General features: G+C 50.1%; 2 long non-coding RNA genes and 1 pseudogene across 6 annotated transcripts; 1 reads left to right on the top strand and 2 right to left on the bottom strand.

Annotated features, from left to right (window-relative positions):
* The first annotated feature begins 1,477 nt into the window (after positions 1-1,477).
* LOC118383454 (tRNA (cytosine(34)-C(5))-methyltransferase, mitochondrial-like) lies at positions 1,478-15,598 on the top strand (annotated as a pseudogene).
* Positions 6,245-8,701, bottom strand: LOC127927477 (uncharacterized). Its single transcript, XR_008127731.1, has 6 exons — positions 8,584-8,701; positions 7,446-7,561; positions 7,266-7,381; positions 7,093-7,208; positions 6,671-6,852; positions 6,245-6,342 (listed from the first exon to the last, which is right to left on the bottom strand). It is a non-coding gene; the product is annotated as an uncharacterized LOC127927477 (long non-coding RNA).
* Positions 15,176-20,707, bottom strand: LOC127927476 (uncharacterized). 5 transcript variants are annotated; one of them, XR_008127728.1, is made up of 9 exons: positions 20,617-20,707; positions 20,236-20,442; positions 19,990-20,145; positions 19,913-19,951; positions 19,790-19,834; positions 19,547-19,663; positions 19,287-19,364; positions 18,995-19,235; positions 15,176-15,318 (listed from the first exon to the last, which is right to left on the bottom strand). It is a non-coding gene; the product is annotated as an uncharacterized LOC127927476 (long non-coding RNA). The 5 variants fall into 5 exon arrangements; XR_008127729.1 differs by lacking the exons at positions 15,176-15,318; positions 18,995-19,235; positions 19,913-19,951 and having other exon boundaries at positions 19,252-19,364; positions 19,790-19,828; XR_008127730.1 differs by lacking the exons at positions 15,176-15,318; positions 18,995-19,235; positions 19,913-19,951 and having other exon boundaries at positions 19,252-19,364; positions 19,790-19,828; positions 20,068-20,145.
* Positions 20,708-21,455: the final 748 nt, after the last annotated feature.

The raw sequence follows: 21,455 nt of genomic DNA, 5'->3' as shown, positions 1-21,455 counted from the left end.
GGCATATATTATTATATATTATTATTATTATATATTCACTACATACTGTACTCTACAGTCTGTCTATAGTCACTACATACTGTACTCTACAGTCTGTCTATAGTCACTACATACTGTACTCTACAGTCTGTCTATATTCACTACATACTGTACTGTTGAATGATATTTTGACCATTTTTGGGACTGTATTGTTGATGTACATGAACTGGTACATCATAGTTCATTCACCTGGCTTTATACCTGTAAATATATATTACCTCTAAGCTCTGGTCCAGAGACTGACTCTGTTTCTACACTGCATAGAGACTGACCCCGTTTCTACACTGCATAGAGACTGACTCTGTTTCTACACTGCATAGAGACTGACTCCGTTTCTACACTACATAGAGACTGACTCCGTTTCTACACTGCATAGAGACTGACTCCGTTTCTACACTGCATAGAGACTGACTCTGTTTCTACACTACATAGAGACTGACTCCGTTTCTACTCTGCATAGAGACTGACCCCGTTTCTACTCTGCATAGAGACTGACCGTTTCTACACTACATAGAGACTGACCCCGTTTCTACACTGCATAGAGACTGACTCTGTTTCTACACTGCATAGAGACTGACTCTGTTTCTACACTGCATAGAGACTGACTACCTTTCTACTCTGCATAGAGACTGACTCTGTTTCTACACTGCATAGAGACTGACTCCGTTTCTACACTGCATAGAGACTGACTCCGTTTCTACACTGCATAGAGACTGACCCTGTTTCTACTCTGCATAGAGACTGACCCCGTTACCATGTGAACAAGGTCAGTTTGGTGAACAAGGTCAGGGGGTCAGTCTTGTCCTGTATCACCTTACCATGTGAACGGGGTCAGGGGTCAGTCATGTCCTGTATCACCTTACCATGTGAACGGGGTCAGGGGTCACTCAGTCATGTCCTGTATCACCTTACCATGTATCACCTTTCCATAACATGTTACTTTAGTCACAGCTACATTCTTGGGATTTCATAGTCACATTTTCTACCTTGTACATTTTTTGTTATAAAATGCAAATAAATGTGTATATGATTTGTACCCTTGTCTCTATTCCAAACTCTATTGGCCTCCACAATCACCGGGCTTCAACCCAATTTGAGATGGTTTGGGATGAGTTGGACCTTAGAGTGAAGGAAAAGCAGCCAACAAGTGCTCAGCATATGTGGGAACTCCTTCAAGACTGTTGGAAAAAACATTCCAGATGAAGCTGGTTGAGAGAATGTCAAGAGTGTTGCAAAGCTGTCATCAAGGCAAAGGGTGGCTACTTTGAAGAATCTCAAATATAAAATATATTTTTAATTTAACACTTTTTTTTTTTTATATTTTTATAACTACAGGATTCCATATGTGTTATTTCATAGTTTTTGATGTCTTCACTATTATTCTACAATGAAGAAAATAGTAAAAATACAGAAAAACCCTTGAATGAGTAGGTGTATACGATTTGTACCCGTATCTAATCCAAAATCTTTGGGTCTCAATTTTGCTTGATGTTAGGGAGGGGAACTGAGTTTAAAATAGCCAAGGAGAAGGGGGTACATTATAAGAGACGGACATGTCTAAAGAAAAACACGAACGAAATGTCAGTCCAGTCAGTCAACCGTTTGCTTAAGTTGATTTAATTCTGATTTATTTATGAAATGTTTAGACGTTTAGTCTCGGGAGAGTTAATTATTCTACAGTGGAGACAGTCTCAGTCGTCGAAATGTCTGAGATTACTGTCGTGCAACTCCGTTATCGGTCCCGACCGTGGACAGGACCTGTCGAGAGAGGAGCGAACTGTTCCGACCGAACGGGTAAGGTTGGTTCCTACAGGTATAGGACCAGCAGACGATACGTTTGTGGGTTATTTGTTTCTGCTATTAAACCATGAAAAAAATCACTGTTGGTTATTTGATCAAATAAATGATTAGATTAGTTATACTTTTAGTTACACACACTCATCAGCCGTCCTCCTGTTTGAATCTAGACGTCTTCCTCAAACTCACAGGTTCCTTCCCGACCCGAGAAACAGAAACGGGTGTGTAAAGTCATATTGGACCGTTTTGACCAACAGTACGGTCAGGAACTTGGCCCCCTATGGCCGTCTGCAAGGTATGTACGCGTTCACCTCGTCCTCTTATCCTTTTATACAGTCTATGCAGCATTACGTGCCAATAACTATATTATAAATCGTTGTATTACTCTGAACTTAAATCGGATGGGAACTCTGTTGTAGTCTGTTAACCAAATGGCACCGTATTCCCTATTGGTCCTGGTCTAAAGTTGTGCAGTGCATTCTGGAAGTATTCAGACCACATTGACTTCCCCCACACAATTTTTATTTTTTTATTTTTTTTATTTCACCTTTATTTAACCAGGTAGGCTAGTTGAGAACAAGTTCTCATTTGCAACTGCGACCTGGCCAAGATAAAGCATAGCAGTGTGAACAGACAACACAGAGTTACACATGGAGTAAACAATTAGCAAGTCAATAACACAGTAGAAAAAATGGGCAATCTATATACAATGTGTGCAAAAGGCATGAGGAGGTAGGCGAATAATACAATTTTGCAGATTAACACTGGAATACCCCATAATGACATCACAATACCCCATAATGACATCACAATACCCCATAATGACAAAACAGGTTTAGACAGTTTGGCAAATGTATTAAAAAATAAACAACAACCTGAAATCACATTTACATAAGTATTCAGACCCTTTACTCAGTACTTTGTTGAAGCACCTTTGGCAGTGTTACAACCTGGAGTCTTCTTAGGTAATGACACTACAAGCTTGGCACATCTGTATTTGAGGAGTTTCTCACATTCTTCTCTGCAGATCCTCTCAAGCTCTGTCAGGTTAGATGGGGAGTGCTCGCTGCGCAGCTATTTTCAGGTCTCTCCAGAGATGTTTGATCGGGTTCAAGTCCGTGTTCCTGCTGGGACACTCAAGGACATTGAGACTTGTCCCGAAGCCTCTCCTGCATTGTCTTGGCTGTGTGCTTAGGGTCGTTGTCCTGTTGGAAGGTGAACCTTCGCCCCAGTCTGAGGTCCTGAGCGCTTTGGAGCAGGTTTTCATCAAGGATCTCTCGGTGTTCCGTTCATCTTTGCCTCGATCCTGACTAGTCTCCCAGTCTCTGCCGCTGAAAAAATCCCCACCACCATGCTTCACCGTAGGGATGGTGCCAGGTTTCCTCCAGTCTTTTACTGAGGAGTGGCTTCCGTCTGGCTACTCTACCATAAAGGCCTGATTGGTGGAGTGATGCAGAGATGGTTCTCCTTCTGGAAAGATCTCCCATCTCCACAGAGGATCTCTGGAGCTCTGTTAGAGTGACCATCGGGTTCTTGGTCACCTCCCTGACAAAGGGAGAGGTGTTGTTGAACCCTGGGTGCTGGCAGTATGGAGTGATGCTCAACCTCCTCTCCTCTCTCTCTCCTGTCTCCTACAGGGCTGTGTTGTTGAACCCTGGGTGCTGGCAGTATGGAGTGATGCTCAACCTCCTCTCCTCTCCTCCTGTCTCCTACAGGGCTGTGTTGTTGAACCCTGGGTGCTGGCAGTATGGAGTGATGCTCAACCTCCTCTCCTCTCCTCCTGTCTCCTACAGGGCTGTGTTGTTGAACCCTGGGTGCTGGCAGTATGGAGTGATGCTCAACCTCCTCTCCTCTCCTCCTGTCTCCTACAGGGCTGTGTTGTTGAACCCTGGGTGCTGGCAGTATGGAGTGATGCTCAACCTCCTCTCCTCTCCTCCTGTCTCCTACAGGGCTGTGTTGTTGAACCCTGGGTGCTGGCAGTATGGAGTGATGCTCAACCTCCTCTCCTCTCCTCCTGTCTCCTACAGGGCTGTGTTGTTGAACCCTGGGTGCTGGCAGTATGGAGTGATGCTCAACCTCCTCTCCTTCTCCTCCTGTCTCCTACAGGGCTGTGTTGTTGAACCCTGGGTGCTGGCAGTATGGAGTGATGCTCAACCTCCTCTCCTTCTCCTCCTGTCTCCTACAGGGCTGTGTTGTTGAACCCTGGGTGCTGGCAGTATGGAGTGATGCTCAACCTCCTCTCCTCTCCTCCTGTCTCCTACAGGGCTGTGTTGTTGAACCCTGGGTGCTGGCAGTATGGAGTGATGCTCAACCTCCTCTCCTCTCCTCCTGTCTCCTACAGGGCTGTGTTGTTGAACCCTGGGTGCTGGCAGTATGGAGTGATGCTCAACCGTTTTGCTGCGGTGTCAGAGGTCAAACAACGCCTCCAAGGGCAAGGCTTCGTCAGCCTACTGCCCCACACAGACCTGCCTCTTGACTCCTCTCTCCCCCCTCCTCACCCTACCTCTCCCACCCAGCCTAGCTCCATCCCTCACCCTACCTCTCCCACCCAGCCTAGCTCCATCCCTCACCCCGGTCCTCCTCCTCCCTCCCTGCAGTGTTTCATCCACCCTCCCCAGTGCGTTACCCCTCTCCTCCTCACCGCCAGGGCCAGTTGAAACCCTACTACCTGATGAACGCTGCCTCCCTGCTGCCTGTCTTAGCCCTGGGGGTAGAGGAGGGGGACAGGGTCCTGGATCTCTGCTCTGCTCCTGGAGGGAAGGCCTTGGCTATACTACAGACTGCTGACCCAGGTCAGGAGCATTACACTGTTAGGGTGTAGTAGGGGCTAAGTTAGTTAGGGTGTAGGGGCTAAGGGGTTAGGGTGTAGGGGATAAGGGGTTAGGGTGTAGGGGCTAAGGGGTTAGGGTGTAGGGGCTAAGGGGTTAGGGTGTAGGGGCTAAGGGGTTAGGGTGTAGGGGCTAAGGGGTTAGGGTGTAGGGGATAAGGGGTTAGGGTGTAAGGGGTTAGGGTGTAAGGGGGCTAATTAGGGTGTAAGAGGGTTAGGGTGTAGGTTAGGGGTGTAGGGGTTAAGGGGTTAGGGTGTAGGGGCTAAGGGGTTAGGGGTGTAGGGTCTAAGGGGGTTAGGGTGTAAGGGGGCTAAGGGTGTAGGGTGTAAGGGGTTAGGGTGTAGGTTAGGGGGTGCTAAGGGTGTAGGGGCTAAGGGTGTAGGGTGTAGGGGTTAGGGTGTAGGTTAGGGGTGTAGGGGGGCTAATTAGGGTGTAGGGGGTGTAGGGTGTAAGGGGTTAGGGTGTAGGTTAGGGGGTGCAGGGGCTAAGGGTGCAGGGGCTAAGGGTGTAGGGGGGTTAGGGTGTAGGGGCTAAGGGTGTAGGGGTTAGGGTGTAGGGGCAGGACTGCTAACCCAGGTCCTGTTAAACTCATTAATGGTCTGTTCCACCCCCTGACTGCTAACCCAGGTCCTGTTAAACTCATTAATGGGCTGTTTCCACCCCCCCGCCCCCTGACTGCTAACCCAGGTCCTGTTAAACTCATTAATGGGCTGTTCCACCCCCCCTGACTGTTAACCCAGGTCCTGTTAAACTCATTAATGGGCTGTTCCACCCCCTGACTGTTAACCCAGGTCCTGTTAAACTCATTAATGGGCTGTCCCCCCTGACTGTTAACCCAGGTCCTGTTAAACTCATTAATGGGCTGTCCCCCCCCGGCTGGTTAACACCGTTATATTGATAACTTGAGTCAAGTCTTATCTGTCGTTGTGTTCCAGCTCTGTTGTGTTGTAATGAAATGGACCCACACCGACGTGATTGGCTGGCCAAAACCCTGGAATCCTTCATCCCCCAATCGCTGAGCAGCACTGTCACGGTGTCCAATCAGGATGGACGGATCTTTGGGCAGAGTGAGGCCGGAATGTATGACAAGGTGAGGGAAGAAGACACAAGGGCTCCATCTCAGTGCATCCTATCTCCTTACCTGCTTCCTTCCCATCCGTATCTATGGAGACTCCCTCTCAGTGCATCCTATCTCCTTACCTCCTTCCCATCCGTATCTATAGGAGACACTCCCTCTCAGTGCATCCTATCTCCTTACCTGCTTCCTTCCCATCCGTATCTATAGGAGACACTCCCTCTCAGTGCATCCTATCTCCTTACCTGCTTCCTTCCCATCCGTATCTATAGGAGACACTCCCTCTCAGTGCATCCTATCTCCTTACCTGCTTCCTTCCCATCCGTATCTATAGGAGACACTCCTCTCAGTGCATCCTATCTCCTTACCTCCTTCCCATCCGTATCTATAGGAGACGCTCCATCTCAGTGCATCCTATCTCCTTACCTCCTACCCATCCGTATCTATAGGAGACGCTCCCTCTCAGTGCATCCTATCTCCTTACCTGCTTCTTCCCATCCGTATCTATAGGAGACGCTCCCTCTCAGTGCATCCTATCTCCTTACCTCCTTCCCATCCGTATCTATAGGAGACGCTCCCTCTCAGTGCATCCTATCTCCTTACCTCCTTCCCATCCGTATCTATAGGAGACACTCCCTCTCAGTGCATCCTATCTCCTTACCTGCTTCCTTCCCATCCGTATCTATAGGAGACACTCCCTCTCAGTGCATCCTATCTCCTTACCTCCCTTCCCATCCGTATCTATAGGAGACACTCCCTCTCAGTGCATCCTATCTCCTTACCTCCTTCCCATCCGTATCTATAGGAGACGCTCCCTCTCAGTGCATCCTATCTCAGTATCTATAGGAGACAGTGCATCCTATCTCCTTACCTCCTTCCCCCATCCGTATCTATAGGAGACACTCCATCTCAGTGCATCCTATCTCCTTACCTGCTTCCTTCCCATCCGTATCTATAGGAGACACTCCCTCTCAGTGCATCCTATCTCCTTACCTGCTTCCTTCCCATCCGTATCTATAGGAGACGCTCCCTCTCAGTGCATCCTATCTCCTTACCTCCTTCCCATCCGTATCTATAGGAGACGCTCCCTCTCAGTGCATCCTATCTCCTTACCTCCTTCCTTCCCATCCGTATCTATAGGAGACGCTCCTCTCAGTGCATCCTATCTCCTTACCTCCTTCCCATCCGTATCTATAGGAGACGCTCCCTCTCAGTGCATCCTATCTCCTTACCTCTTCCTTCCCATCCGTATCTATAGGAGACACTCCATCTCAGTGCATCCTATCTCCTTACCTGCCCTTCCCATCCGTATCTATAGGAGACGCTCCCTCTCAGTGCATCCTATCTCCTTACCTCCTTCCCATCCGTATCTATAGGAGACGCTCCCTCTCAGTGCATCCTATCTCCTTACCTCCTTCCCATCCGTATCTATAGGAGACACTCCCTCTCAGTGCATCCTATCTCCTTACCTCCTTCCCATCCGTATCTATAGGAGACGCTCCTCTCAGTGCATCCTATCTCCTTACCTCCTTCCCATCCGTATCTATAGGAGACGCTCCCTCTCAGTGCATCCTATCTCCTTACCTCCTTCCCATCCGTATCTATAGGAGACGCTCCCTCTCAGTGCATCCTATCTCCTTACCTGGGCTTCCTTCCCATCCGTATCTATAGGAGACACTCCCTCTCAGTGCATCCTATCTCCTTACCTCCTTCCCATCCGTATCTATAGGAGACGCTCCCTCTCAGTGCATCCTATCTCCTTACCTCCTTCCCATCCGTATCTATAGGAGACGCTCCCTCTCAGTGCATCCTATCTCCTTACCTGCTTCCTTCCCATCCGTATCTATAGGAGACGCTCCCTCTCAGTGCATCCTATCTCCTTACCTCCTTCCCATCCGTATCTATAGGAGACACTCCTCTCAGTGCATCCTATCTCCTTACCTCCTACCCATCCGTATCTATAGGAGACGCTCCCTCTCAGTGCATCCTATCTCCTTACCTCCTTCCCATCCGCATCTATAGGAGACGCTCCCTCTCAGTGCATCCTATCTCCTTACCTCCTTCCCCCATCCGTATCTATAGGAGACGCTCCCTCTCAGTGCATCCTATCTCCTTACCTCCTTCCCATCCGTATCTATAGGAGACACTCCCTCTCAGTGCATCCTATCTCCTTACCTGCTTCCTTCCCATCCGTATCTATAGGAGACGCCCCCTCTCAGTGCATCCTATCTCCTTACCTCTTCCTTCCCATCCGTATCTATAGGAGACACTCCCTCTCAGTGCATCCTATCTCCTTACCTGCTTCCTTCCCATCCGTATCTATGGAGACGCCCCTCTCAGTGCATCCTATCTCCTTACCTCTTCCTTCCCATCCGTATCTATAGGAGACACTCCCTCTCAGTGCATCCTATCTCCTTACCTGCTTCCTTCCCATCCGTATCTATAGGAGACACTCCCTCTCAGTGCATCCTATCTCCTTACCTGCTTCCTTCCCATCCGTATCTATAGGAGATGCTCCCTCTCAGTGCATCCTATCTCCTTACCTCCTTCCTTCCCATCCGTATCTATAGGAGACACTCCCTCTCAGTGCATCCTATCTCCTTACCTCCTTCCCATCCGTATCTATAGGAGACACTCCATCTCAGTGCATCCTATCTCCTTACTTCCTTCCCATCCGTATCTATAGGAGACGCTCCCTCTCAGTGCATCCTATCTCCTTACCTGCTTCTTCCCATCCGTATCTATAGGAGACGCTCCCTCTCAGTGCATCCTATCTCCTTACCTGCTTCCTTCCCATCCGTATCTATAGGAGACGCTCCCTCTCAGTGCATCCTATCTCCTTACCTCCTTCCCATCCGTATCTATAGGAGACACTCCCTCTCAGTGCATCCTATCTCCTTACCTCCTTCCCATCCGTATCTATAGGAGACACTCCCTCTCAGTGCATCCTATCTCCTTACCTCCTTCCCATCCATATCTATAGGAGACACTCCCTCTCAGTGCATCCTATCTCCTTACCTCCTTCCCATCCGTATCTATGGAGACACTCCCTCTCAGTGCATCCTATCTCCTTACCTCTTCCTTCCCATCCGTATCTATGGAGACACTCCCTCTCAGTGCATCCTATCTCCTTACCTTCCTTCCCATCCGTATCTATAGGAGACGCTCCCTCTCAGTGCATCCTATCTCCTTACCTCCTTCCCATCCGTATCTATAGGAGACGCTCCCTCTCAGTGCATCCTATCTCCTTACCTCCTTCCCATCCGTATCTATAGGAGACACTCCTCTCAGTGCATCCTATCTCCTTACCTCCTTCCTTCCCATCCGTATCTATAGGAGACACTCCCTCCCTTCAGACTGGTTTCTCCAATGGGTTTTAAGAAGGGGCTAGGAGACAGGCTGCAAGGAGTCCTGGACTGAGGAAGAGCCATGTTAACCGGTTTTAATTTCTCTGAAGTGAGCGTCTCCATCCTGCAGTTCCAGCAGGGGGCGCTCTCGTTCCTCCCCGAACGGTCATCAAATCAGACCCTGTTTATTTGGTCACATTAGCAGATGTTATTGCAGGTGTAGCGACATGCCTGTAAATAACACAACAGCCCAGATCAGTTGAAAGACACTGCAGCTATTCTGAACCGGGCCATTTTCCAGTAATACCCCCATTTCTGCCGGGTATTTGGAACATTCCCTGTTGAAGGACAATGTGCCAGTATGAATCCAGTCGCGGACTCACGCGCAACGGAACCATTTATCTTTGTTTGCAAAATAATATATTTATATATCTTTTTTTAGACAAGTTAAAAAAAAACTCCATGGTGGTCGAAGGCACTGCATCTCCGTGCTAGAGGCAACACTACAGACCCTGGTTCAATTCCGGGCTGTATCACAACCCAGCTGGGATCTGGAGTCTCCTGCCTCTCTCTCCCCCTGCCTCTCTTTCTCTCTCCCCTGCCTCTCTTCCTCTCTCCCCCTGCCTCTCTTTCCTCTCTCCCCCTGCCTCTCTTCCTCTCTCCCCCTGCCTCTCTTCCTCTCTCCCCCTGCCTGCCTCCTCTCCCCCTGCCTCTCTTCCTCTCTCCCCCCTGCCTCTCTCCCTTCCCCCCTGCCTCTCTCCCTCTGCCTCTTCCTCTCTCCCCCTGCCTCTCCCCCTGCCTCTCTTCCTCTCTCTCCCCCTGCCTCTCTTCCTCTCTCCCCCTGCCTCTCTCCCTCTCCCCCTGCCTCTCTTCCTCTCTCCCCCTGCCTCTCTTCCTCTCTCCACCCTGCCTCTCTTCCTCTCTCCCCCTGCCTGCTTCCTCTCTCTGCCTCCCCTCTACCCCCTGCCTCTCTTCCTCTACCCCCTCCTCTCTTCCTCTCTCCCCCTGCCTCTCTTCCTCTCCCCCCTGCCTCTCTTCCTCTCTCCCCCTGCCTCTCTTCCTCTCTTCCTCTCTCCCCCCCTGCCTCTCTCCTCTCTACCCCCTGCCTCTCTCCTCTCCCCCCTGCCTCTCTTCCACTCCCCCCTGCCTCTCTTCCTCCCCCCTGCCTCTCCTCCTCTTCCTCTCTCCCTCTACCCCCCTGCCTCTCTTCCTCTCCCCCTGCCTCTCTTCCTCTCTCCCCCCTGCCTCTCTTCCTCTCTCCCCCTGCCTCTCTTCCTCTCTCCCCCTGCCTCTCTTCCTCTCTCCCCCTGCCTCTCTTCCTCTCTCCCCCTGCCTCTCTCCCTCTCCCCCCTGCCTCTCTTCCTCTCTCCCCCCTGCCTCTCTTCCTCTCTCCCCCTGCCTCTCTTCCTCTCTCCCCCCTGCCTCTCTCCTCCTCCTCTCCCCCTGCCTCTCTTCCTCTCTCCCCCTGCCTCTCTTCCTCTCTCCCTCTAACCCCCTGCCTCTCTTCCTCTCTCCCCCTGCCTCTCTCCCTCTCCCCCCTGCCTCTCTTCTCTCTCCCCTGCCTCTTTCCTCTCTCTCCCCTGCCTCTCTTCCTCTCTCCCCTGCCTCTCTCCCCTGCCTCTCTTTCTCTCTCCCCCTGCCTCTCTTTCTCTCTCCCCCCTCTCTTTCTCTCTCCCCCTTCTCTTTCTCTCTCCCCTGCCTCTCTTCCTCTCTCCCCCTGCCTCTCTTCCTCTCTCCCCCTGCCTCTCTTCCTCTCTCCCCCCTGCCTCTCTTCCTCTCTCCCCCTGCCTCTCTTCCTCTCTCCCCCTGCCTCTCTTTCCTCTCTCCCCCTGCCTCTCTTCCTCTCTCCCCCTGCCTCTCTCCCTCTCTCCCCCTGCCTCTCTTCCTCTCCCTCTCCCCCCTGCCTCTCTTCCTCTCTTCCTCTCTCCCCCTGCCTCTCTTCCTCTCTCCCCCTCCTCTCTCCCCTCTCCTCCCTGCCTCTCTTCCTCTACCCCCCTGCCTCTCTTCCTCTCTCCCCCTGCCTCTCTTCCTCTCTCCCCCCTGCCTCTCTTCCTCTCTCCCCCTGCCTCTCTTCCTCTCTCCCCCTGCCTCTCTTCCTCTCTCCCCCTGCCTCTCTTCCTCTCTCCCCTGCCTCTCTCCCTCTCCTCTCTCCCCTGCCTCTCTTCCTCTCTCCCCCTGCCTCTCTTCCTCTCTCTCCCTCTCTTCCTCTCTCCCCCTGTCTCTCTTCCTCTCTCTCCGCCCTGCCTCTCTCTCTCTTATCTCCTCTCCCACAGAGGGTTATAGGATTAGCTCTTGTTCTCCTCTGTGGCTCTCATTAGTGCCTTCTCACTGACTGTAGAGGCCCTGTGGAGGAGAGGAGCCCACGCCTCTACCCACCGGAGGAAAACGCATCCTATCTCATCACCCTCAGCAGCTAGCATCACACGTCACTTAGCATCACACAGAGACTCTACGTTACAGTCATCCTCTCTCTGCTCTGTTCTCTCCTCTCTGTTCTCTCCTCTCTGTTCTCTCCTCTCTGTTCTCTCCTCTCTGTTCTCTCTGCTCTGTTCTCTCCTCTCTGTTCTCTCTGCTCTGTTCTCTCCTCTCTGTTCTCTCCTCTCTGTTCTCTCTGCTCTGTTCTCTCCTCTCTGTTCTCTCCTCTCTGTTCTCTGTTCTCTCTCTGTTCTCTCCTCTCTGTTCTCTCCCTCTGTTCTCTCTGTTCTGTTCTCTCTCTTCTCTGTTGCTCTGTTCTATTCTCTCTGTTCTCTCCTCTCTGTTCTCTCCTCTCTGTTCTCTCCTCTCTGTTCTCTCTCTCTCTCTCTCTCTCTCCTCTCTCTCTTCTCTCCCTCTCTGTTCTCTCCTCTCTGTTCTCTCTCTCTGTTCTCTCTCCTCTGTTCTCTCCTCTCTGTTCTCTCCTCTCTGTTCTCTCCTCTCTGTTCTCTCCTCTGCTCTGTTCTCTCTCTCCTCTCTGTTCTCTGTTCTCTCTCTCTCTGTTCTCTGTTCTCTCTCTCCTCTCTGTTCTCTCCTCTCTGTTCTCTCCTCTCTGTTCTCTCCTCTCTATTCTCTCTGTTCTCTCCTCTCTGTTCTCTCTGTTCTCTCTTTCTCTGTTCTCTCCTCTCTGTTCTCTCCTCTCTATTCTCTCTTCTCTGTTCTCTCCTCTCTATTCTCTCTGTTCTCTCCTCTCTATTCTCTCTGTTCTATTCTCTCTGTTCTCTCCTCTCTATTCTCTCTGTTCTCTCCTCTCTATTCTCTCTGTTCTCTCCTCTCTATTCTCTCTGTTCTATTCTCTCTGTTCTCTCTTCTCTGTTCTCTCTTCTCTGTTCTCTATTCTCTGTTCTCTCTCTGTTCTCTCTTCTCTGTTCTCTCCTCTCTATTCTCTCTGTTCTCTCCTCTCTCTGTTCTCTCTCTGTTCTCTCCTCTCTGTTCTCTCCTCTCTGTTGCTCTGCTCTGTTCTCTCTGTTCTCTCCTCTCTGTTCTCTCCTCTCTGTTGCTCTGCTCTGTTCTCTCTCTTCTCTCCTCTCCTCTCTGTTCTCCTCCTCTGTTCTCTCTCCTCTCCCTCTCCTCTCTGTTCTCCTCCTCTCCCTCTCTCCTCTCTGTCCCCCAGAGCTTATGCCTCCCTGCTGCTGGTTTCATTTACTATCTCTAGATTTACTGGTTTTGTTGACCCCCCACCTATTAATTCTCTAATTGTCTTTCTCTCTCCCCCTCCTCCCTCTCCCCCACTTCTCTAATTGTCTTTCTCTCCCCCCCCTCTCCCCACTTCTCTCTCCCCTTCCTCCCTCTCCCCCTCTCCTCCCACTTCTCTCTCCCCTTCCTCCCACTTCTCTCTCCCCTCCCTCCCTTCCCCTCCCTCCCTTCCTCCCTCTTCTCCTCCCTCCTCCCTCTTCTCCCCTCCTCCCTCTTCTCTCCCTCCTCCCTCCCTCCCTCCCTCTTCTCTCCCTCCTCCCTCTTCTCCCCTCCTCCTCTTTTCTCCCCTCCCGCTCTTCTCCCTCCCTCTTCTCCCCCTCTCTTCCCCCTCCCTCTCTTCCCCTCCCTCTTCCTCCCTCCCTCCCTCCCCTCTCCCTCCCTCCCTCCCTCCTCCCTCTTCCCCCTCCCCTCCCCCCCTCCCCCCTCCCTCTTCCCCCTCCCTCTTCCCCCTCCTCCCTCTTCCCCCTCCCCCTCCCCTCCCCCTCCCTCCTCCCTCTTCCCCCTCCCTCTCCCTCTCTCTCCCAGGTTCTGCTGGATGCTCCATGTTCTAATGATCGTAGCTGGCTGTTCTCTGGTCCAGGAGGGGAGCAGCATGGAGCTGTGAGGCTGAGGGAGAGGGCCAGGCTGCCCACACTACAGACACAACTGCTCAGGTATGAATTCATGCTTTAATGATGAAATCAGCTTGGCAATATACAGACATACCTGGCCCAAAAATAGACATGCCTGGCCTACATACAGACATACCTGGCCTACATACAGACATACCTGGCCTACATACAGACATACCTGGCCTACATACAGACATACCTGGCCCACATACAGACATACCTGGCCCACATACAGACATACCTGGCCCACATACAGACATACCTGGCCCACATACAGACATACCTGGCCCACATACAGACATACCTGGCCCACATACATACATACTGGCCCACATACATACATACATACCTGGCCCACATACATACATACCTGGCCCACATACAGACACACCTGGTCTACATACAGACATACCTGGTCTACATACAGACATACCTGGCCCACATACAGACATACCTGGCCCACATACAGACATACCTGGCCCACATACATACATACCTGGCCCACATACAGACATACCTGGCCCACATACAGACATACCTGGCCTACATACAGACATACCTGGCCTACATACAGACATACCTGGCCTACATACAGACATACCTGGCCTACATACAGACATACCTGGCCCACATACAGACATACCTGGCCCACATACAGACATACCTGGCCCACATACAGACATACCTGGCCCACATACAGACATACCTGGCCCACATACATACATACCTGGCCCACATACAGACACACCTGGTCTACATACAGACATACCTGGTCTACATACAGACATACCTGGTCCCACATACAGACATACCTGGCCCACATACAGACATACCTGGCCCACATACAGACATACCTGGCCCACATACAGACATACCTGGCCCACATACAGACATACCTGGCCTACATACAGACATACCTGGCCTACATACAGACATACCTGGCCTACATACAGACATACCTGGCCTACATACAGACATACCTGGCCTACATACAGACATACCTGGCCTACATACAGATGCACCTGGCCTACATACAGTTACACCTGGCCTACATACAGACCCACCTGGCCTACATACAGACCCACCTGGCCTACATACAGACCACCTGGCCTACATACAGACACACCTGGCCCACATACAGACATACCTGGCCCACATACAGACATACCTGGCCCACATACAGACATACCTGGCCCACATACAGACATACCTGGCCTACATACAGACATACCTGGCCCACATACAGACATACCTGGCCTACATACAGACATACCTGGCCTACATACAGACATACCTGGCCTACATACAGACATACCTGGCCTACATACAGATACACCTGGCCTACATACAGACATACCTGGCCTACATACAGACCTACCTGGCCTACATACAGACCCACCTGGCCTACATACAGACCCACCTGGCCTACATACAGACCCACCTGGCCTACATACAGACATACCTGGTCCACATACAGACATACCTGGTCCACATACAGATACACCTGGCCTACATACAGACATACCTGGCCCACATACAGACATACCTGGCCCACATACAGACATACCTGGCCCACATACAGACATACCTGGGGTGTAAAAACAGTCCTGGGCCAGGCCTATGTTGACCTTTAACCTGAAAAAGCAATCCACAGCCCTCTCCTCCAGCTGTTACTGATCTGTCTCATCACATCCTGTCTCATCACATCCTGTCTGTTCCCCAGGTCTGCGCTGGCTGCGGTGCGTCCGGGGGCGTGGCCGTCTACTCCACCTGCACGTTGTCCCGCTCTGAGAACCAGGAAGTGGTGGAGGCGGTCCTAAACACCTGTCCAGGGGTGGAGCTTCAAGACCTGGAGGAGGAGCTAGCCCTTCCACTCCAGGAACACTTCACCTTCACCCTGTTAGGCCACACCCCTCGTTAGGCCTCCTTGTTGTTCCACAGCAGGGTCAGACCTGGGGGCCCATGTTCCTGTCGCGCATCAAGAGGATTCACTGATTGGTTGATTAACTCGCTGACTTCCTGTCAGTTTTTGATACAAAGAAGCAGTGGCGGCTGCTGATTGGCTGAATACCCGAGGTGCATTATGGTTTGAATTGTCAACAAAGCAGCATGACAGAAATATGAGGCCAAGTATTCAAACTATCTGTAGTTTATTTGAGAATATATATATATATATACACACAATACTTATTTTCCATCATAATTTGCAAATAAATTCATTAAAAATCCTAATGTGATTTTCTGGATTTTTTTCTCATTTTGTCTGTCACAGTTGAAGTGTACCTATGATGAAAAAAAAAATTACAGGCCTCTCTCATCTTTTTTAAGTGGGAGAACTTGCACAATTGGTGGCTGACTAAATACTTTGAGTCTGTTTCACCTGTGAGCTGGAGTGATGTTCTATCTGTGGTATGTGAGCTGTGTGGAGAGACTGTTATAGCCTGGTAGACCCCAACCTGTTATAGCCTGGTAGACCCCAACCTGTTATAGCCTGGTAGACCCCAACCTGTTATAGCCTGGTAGACCCCCAACCTGTTATAGCCTGGTAGACCCCAACCTGTTATAGCCTGGTAGACCCCAACCTGTTATAGCCTGGTAGACCCCAACCTGTTATAGCCTGGTAGACCCCAACCTGTTATAGCCTGGTAGACCCCCAACCTGTTATAGCCTGGTAGACCCCCAACCTGTTATAGCCTGGTAGACCCCCAACCTGTTATAGCCTGGTAGACCCCAACCTGTTATAGCCTGGTAGACCCCCAACCTGTTATAGCCTGGTAGACCCCAACCTGTTATAGCCTGGTAGACCCCCAACCTGTTATAGCCTGGTAGACCCCAACCTGTTATAGCCTGGTAGACCCCCAACCTGTTATAGCCTGGTAGACCCCAACCTGTTATAGCCTGGTAGACCCCAACCTGTTATAGCCTGGTAGACCCCCAACCTGTTATAGCCTGGTAGACCCCCAACCTGTTATAGCCTGGTAGACCCCAACCTGTTATAGCCTGGTAGACCCCAACCTGTTATAGCCTGGTAGACCCCAAACTGTTATAGCCTGGTAGACCCCAACCTGTTATAGCCTGGTAGACCCCCAACCTGTTATAGCCTGGTAGACCCCAACCTGTTATAGCCTAGACCTGTTATAGCCTGGTAGACCCCAACCTGTTATAGCCTGGTAGACCCCCAACCTGTTATAGCCTGGTAGACCCCAACCTGTTATAGCCTGGTAGACCCCAACCTGTTATAGCCTGGTAGACCCCAACCTGTTATAGCCTGGTAGACCCCAACCTGTTATAGCCTGGTAGACCCCAACCTGTTATAGCCTGGTAGACCCCAACCTGTTATACCTGGTAGACCCCAACCTGTTATAGCCTGGTAGACCCCAACCTGTTATAGCCTGGTAGACCCCAACCTGTTATAGCCTGGTAGACCCCAACCTGTTATAGCCTGGTAGACCCCAACCTGTTATAGCCTGGTAGACCCCAACCTGTTATAGCCTGGTAGACCCCAACCTGTTATAGCCTGGTAGACCCCAACCTGTTATAGCCTGGTAGACCCCCTGTTAACCTGTTATAGCCTGGTAGACCCCAACCTGTTATAGCCTGGTAGACCCCAACCTGTTATAGCCTGGTAGACCCCCAACCTGTTATAGCCTGGTAGACCCCCAACCTGTTATAGCCTGGTAGACCCCCAACCTGTTATAGCCTGGTAGACCCCAACCTGTTATAGCCTGGTAGACCCCAACCTGTTATAGCCTGGTAGACCCCAACCTGTTATAGCCTGGTAGACCCCCAACCTGTTATAGCCTGGTAGACCCCAACCTGTTACCTGTTAACCTAGCCTGGTAGACCCCAACCTGTTATAGCCTGGTAGACCCCAACCTGTTATAGCCTGGTAGACCCCAACCTGTTATAGCCTGGTAGACCCCAACCTGTTATAGCCTGGTAGACCCCCAACCTGTTATAGCCTGGTAGACCCCAACCTGTTATAGCCTGGTAGACCCCAACCTGTTATAGCCTGGTTGTTATAGCCTGGTAGACCCCAACCTGTTATTTAGACCCCAACCTGTTATAGCCTGGGGAGACCCCAACCTGTTATAGCCTGGTAGACCCCAACCTGTTATAGCCTGGTAGACCCCAACCTGTTATAGCCTGGTAGACCCCAACCTGTTATAGCCTGGTAGACCCCAACCTGTTATAGCCTGGTAGACCCCAACCTGTTATAGCCTGGTAGACCCCAACCTGTTATAGCCTGGTAGACCCCAACCTGTTATAGCCTGGTTTGGTACCTGTGATATAGCCTGGTAGACCCCAACCTGTTATAGCCTGGTAGACCCCAACCTGTTATAGCCTGGTTTGGTAGACCCCAACCTGTTATAGCCTGGTAGAGACTGTTATAGCCTATAGCCCTGGTAGACCCCAACCTGTTATAGCCTTTGGTATGACCCCCAACCTGTTATAGCCTGGTAGACCCCAACCTGCTATAGCCTGGTAGACCCCTACCTGTTATAGCCTGGTAGACCCCTACCTGTTATAGTTGGTTTGGTATTTGAGATGTGGGGGAGACTGTTATAGCCTGGTAGACCCCCAACCTGTTATAGCCTGGTAGACCCCAACCTGTTATAGCCTGGTAGACCCCAACCTGTTATAGCCTGGTAGACCCCAACCTGTTATAGCCTGGTAGACCCCAACCTGTTGTAGCCTGGTAGACCCCAACCTGTTATAGCCTGGTAGACCCCAACCTGTTATAGCCTGGTAGACCCCAACCTGTTGTAGCCTGGTAGACCCCAACCTGTTATAGCCTGGTAGACCCCAACCTGTTATAGCCTGGTAGACCCCAACCTGTTATAGCCTGGTAGACCCCAACCTGTTATAGCCTGGTAGACCCCAAACTGCTTATAGCCTGGTAGACCCCATACCTGTTATAGCCTGGTAGACCCCAACCTGTTATAGCCTGGTAGACCCCCAACCTGTTATAGCCTGGTAGACCCCAACCTGTTATAGCCTGGTAGACCCCAACCTGTTATAGCCTGGTAGACCCCAACCTGTTATAGCCTGGTAGACCCCAACCTGTTATAGCCTGGTAGACCCCAACCTGTTATAGCCTGGTAGACCCCAAACTGCTATAGCCTGGTAGACCCCATACTGCTATAGCCTGGTAGACCCCAACCTGTTATAGCCTGGTAGACCCCCAACCTGCTATAGCCTGGTAGACCCCAACCTGTTATAGCCTGGTAGACCCCAACCTGTTATAGCCTGGTAGACCCCAACCTGTTATAGCCTGGTAGACCCCAACCTGTTATAGCCTGGTAGACCCCAACCTGTTATAGCCTGGTAGACCCCAACCTGTTATAGCCTGGTAGACCCCAACCTGTTATAGCCTGGTAGACCCCAACCTGTTATAGCCTGGTAGACCCCAACCTGTTATAGCCTGGTAGACCCCAACCTGTTATAGCCTGGTAGACCCCCAACCTGTTATAGCCTGGTAGACCCCAACCTGTTATAGCCTGGTAGACCCCAACCTGTTATAGCCTGGTAGACCCCCAACCTGCTATAGTTGGTTTGGTATGTGAGATGTGTGGGGAGACTGTTATAGCCTGGTAGACTCCTTGTTGTTCCACAGCAGGGTCAGACCTGGGGGCCCATGTTCCTGTCGCGCATCAAGAGGATTCACTGATTGGTTGATTGACTCGCTGACTTCCTGTCACGTATCAAGAGGACGAACTGACTGAGCATGTCAGACGCTGAGGCTGGTCTTCGATGGATTCCACAATGCAACATGTTTTCATGTGACGGCTACTGCTAACGAGCTAATAAACTGGTCACTATTTAGCACCTGATCATCACTGTTAATAAACTGGTCACTATTTAGCACCTGACCCTGACCCTGATCATCACTGTTAATAAACTGGTCACTATTTAGCACCTGATCATCACTGTTAATAAACTGGTCACTATTTAGCACCTGATCATCACTGTTAATAAACTGGTCACTATTTAGCACCTGATCATCACTGTTAATAAACTGGTCACTATTTACAGGTCCTGGTCACTATTTAGCACCTGATCATCACTGTTAATAAACTGGTCACTATTTAGCACCTGATCCCTGATCACTGTTAATAAACTGGTCACTATTTAGCACCTGATCCGATCACTATTAATGAACTGGTCACTATTTAGCACCTGATCATCACTGTTAATAAACTGGTCACTATTTAGCACCTGATCATCACTGTTAATAAACTGGTCACTATTTAGCACCTGATCATCACTGTTAATAAACTGGTCACTATTTAGCACCTGATCATGGTCACTGTTAATAAACTGGTCACTATTTAGCACCTGACCCTGATCATCACTGTTAATAAACTGGTCACTATTTAGCACCTGATCATCACTATTAATAAACAGGTCACTATTTAGCACCTGATCATCACTGTTAATAAACTGGTCACTATTTAGCACCTGATCCTGATCATCACTGTTAATAAACAGGTCACTATTTAGCACCTGACCATCACTGTTAATAAACTGGTCACTATTTAGCACCTGATCATCACTGTTAATAAACTGGTCACTATTTAGCACCTGATCATCACTGTTAATGAACTGGTCACTCACTGCACCTGATCATCACTGTTAATAAACTGGTCACTATTTAGCACCTGATCATCACTGTTAATAAACGGGTCACTATTTAGCACCTGATCATCACTGTTAATAAACTGGTCACTATTTAGCACCTGATCATCACTGTTAATAAACTGGTCACTATTTAGCACCTGATCCTGATCATCACTGTTAATAAACGGGTCACTATTTTGCACCTGATCCTGATCATCACTGTTAATAAACGGGTCACTATTTAGCACCTGATCATCACTGTTAATAAACGGGTCACTATTTAGCACCTGATCCTGATCATCACTGTTAATAAACTGGTCACTATTTAGCACCTGATCATCACTGTTAATAAACTGGTCACTATTTAGCACCTGATCCTGATCATCACTGTTAATAAACTGGTCACTATTTAGCACCTGATCATCACTGTTAATAAACTGGTCACTATTTAGCACCTGATCCTGATCATCACTGTTAGTAAACTGGTCACTATTTAGCACCTGATCCTGATCATCACTGTTAATAAACTGCTCACTATTTAGCACCTGATCATCACTGTTAATGAACTGCTCACTATTTAGCAACTGATCCTGATCATCACTGTTAATAAACGGGTCACTATTTAGCACCTGACCCTGCTCATCACTGTTAATAAACTGGTCACTATTTAGCACCTGACCCTGCTCATCACTGTTAATAAACGGGTCACTATTTAGCACCTGATCCTGCTGATCACTGTTAATAAACGGGTCACTATTTAGCACCTGATCCTGCTGATCACTGTTAATAACATCCGGATCCTACAACATAAACCAATTCTAGATTTTCCTCATTTAAAAACATTGGAGAGAACTGAAATGTCCGGATACCTCCTGAACTGAGGGGTTCAGGATGAGGTTGTAGGGTAACTGATGGGGCTCAACCCCTCAGGATGAGGTTGTAGGGTAACTGATGGGGCTCAACCCCTCAGGATGAGGTTGTAGGGTAACTGATGGGGCTCAACCCCTCAGGATGAGGTTGTAGGGTAACTGATGGGGCTCAACCCCTCATGATGAGGTTGTAGGGTAACTGATGGGGCTCAACCCCTCATGGGGCTCAACCCTCAGGATGAGGTTGTAGGGTAACTGATGGGGCTCAACCCCTCAGGATGAGGTTGTAGGGTAACTGATGGGGCTCAACCCTCAGGATGAGGTTGTAGGGTAACTGATGGGGCTCAACCCCTCAGGATGAGGTTGTAGGGTAACTGATGGGGCTCAACCCCTCAGGATGAGGTTGTAGGGTAACTGATGGGGCTCAACCCCTCAGGATGAGGTTGTAGGGTAACTGATGGGGCTCAACCCCTCAGGATGAGGTTGTAGGGTAACTGATGGGGCTCAACCCCTCAGGATGAGGTTGTAGGGTAACTGATGGGGCTCAACCCCTCAGGATGAGGTTGTAGGGTAACTGATGGGGCTCAACCCCTCAGGAT

Source organism: Oncorhynchus keta, unplaced genomic scaffold, assembly GCF_023373465.1.
Source record: "Oncorhynchus keta strain PuntledgeMale-10-30-2019 unplaced genomic scaffold, Oket_V2 Un_scaffold_1436_pilon_pilon, whole genome shotgun sequence".
Lineage (NCBI taxonomy): Eukaryota > Metazoa > Chordata > Actinopteri > Salmoniformes > Salmonidae > Oncorhynchus > Oncorhynchus keta.
Note: the sequence above shows the minus strand (reverse complement) of the source record. Positions and strands in the feature narration are given on the sequence as shown.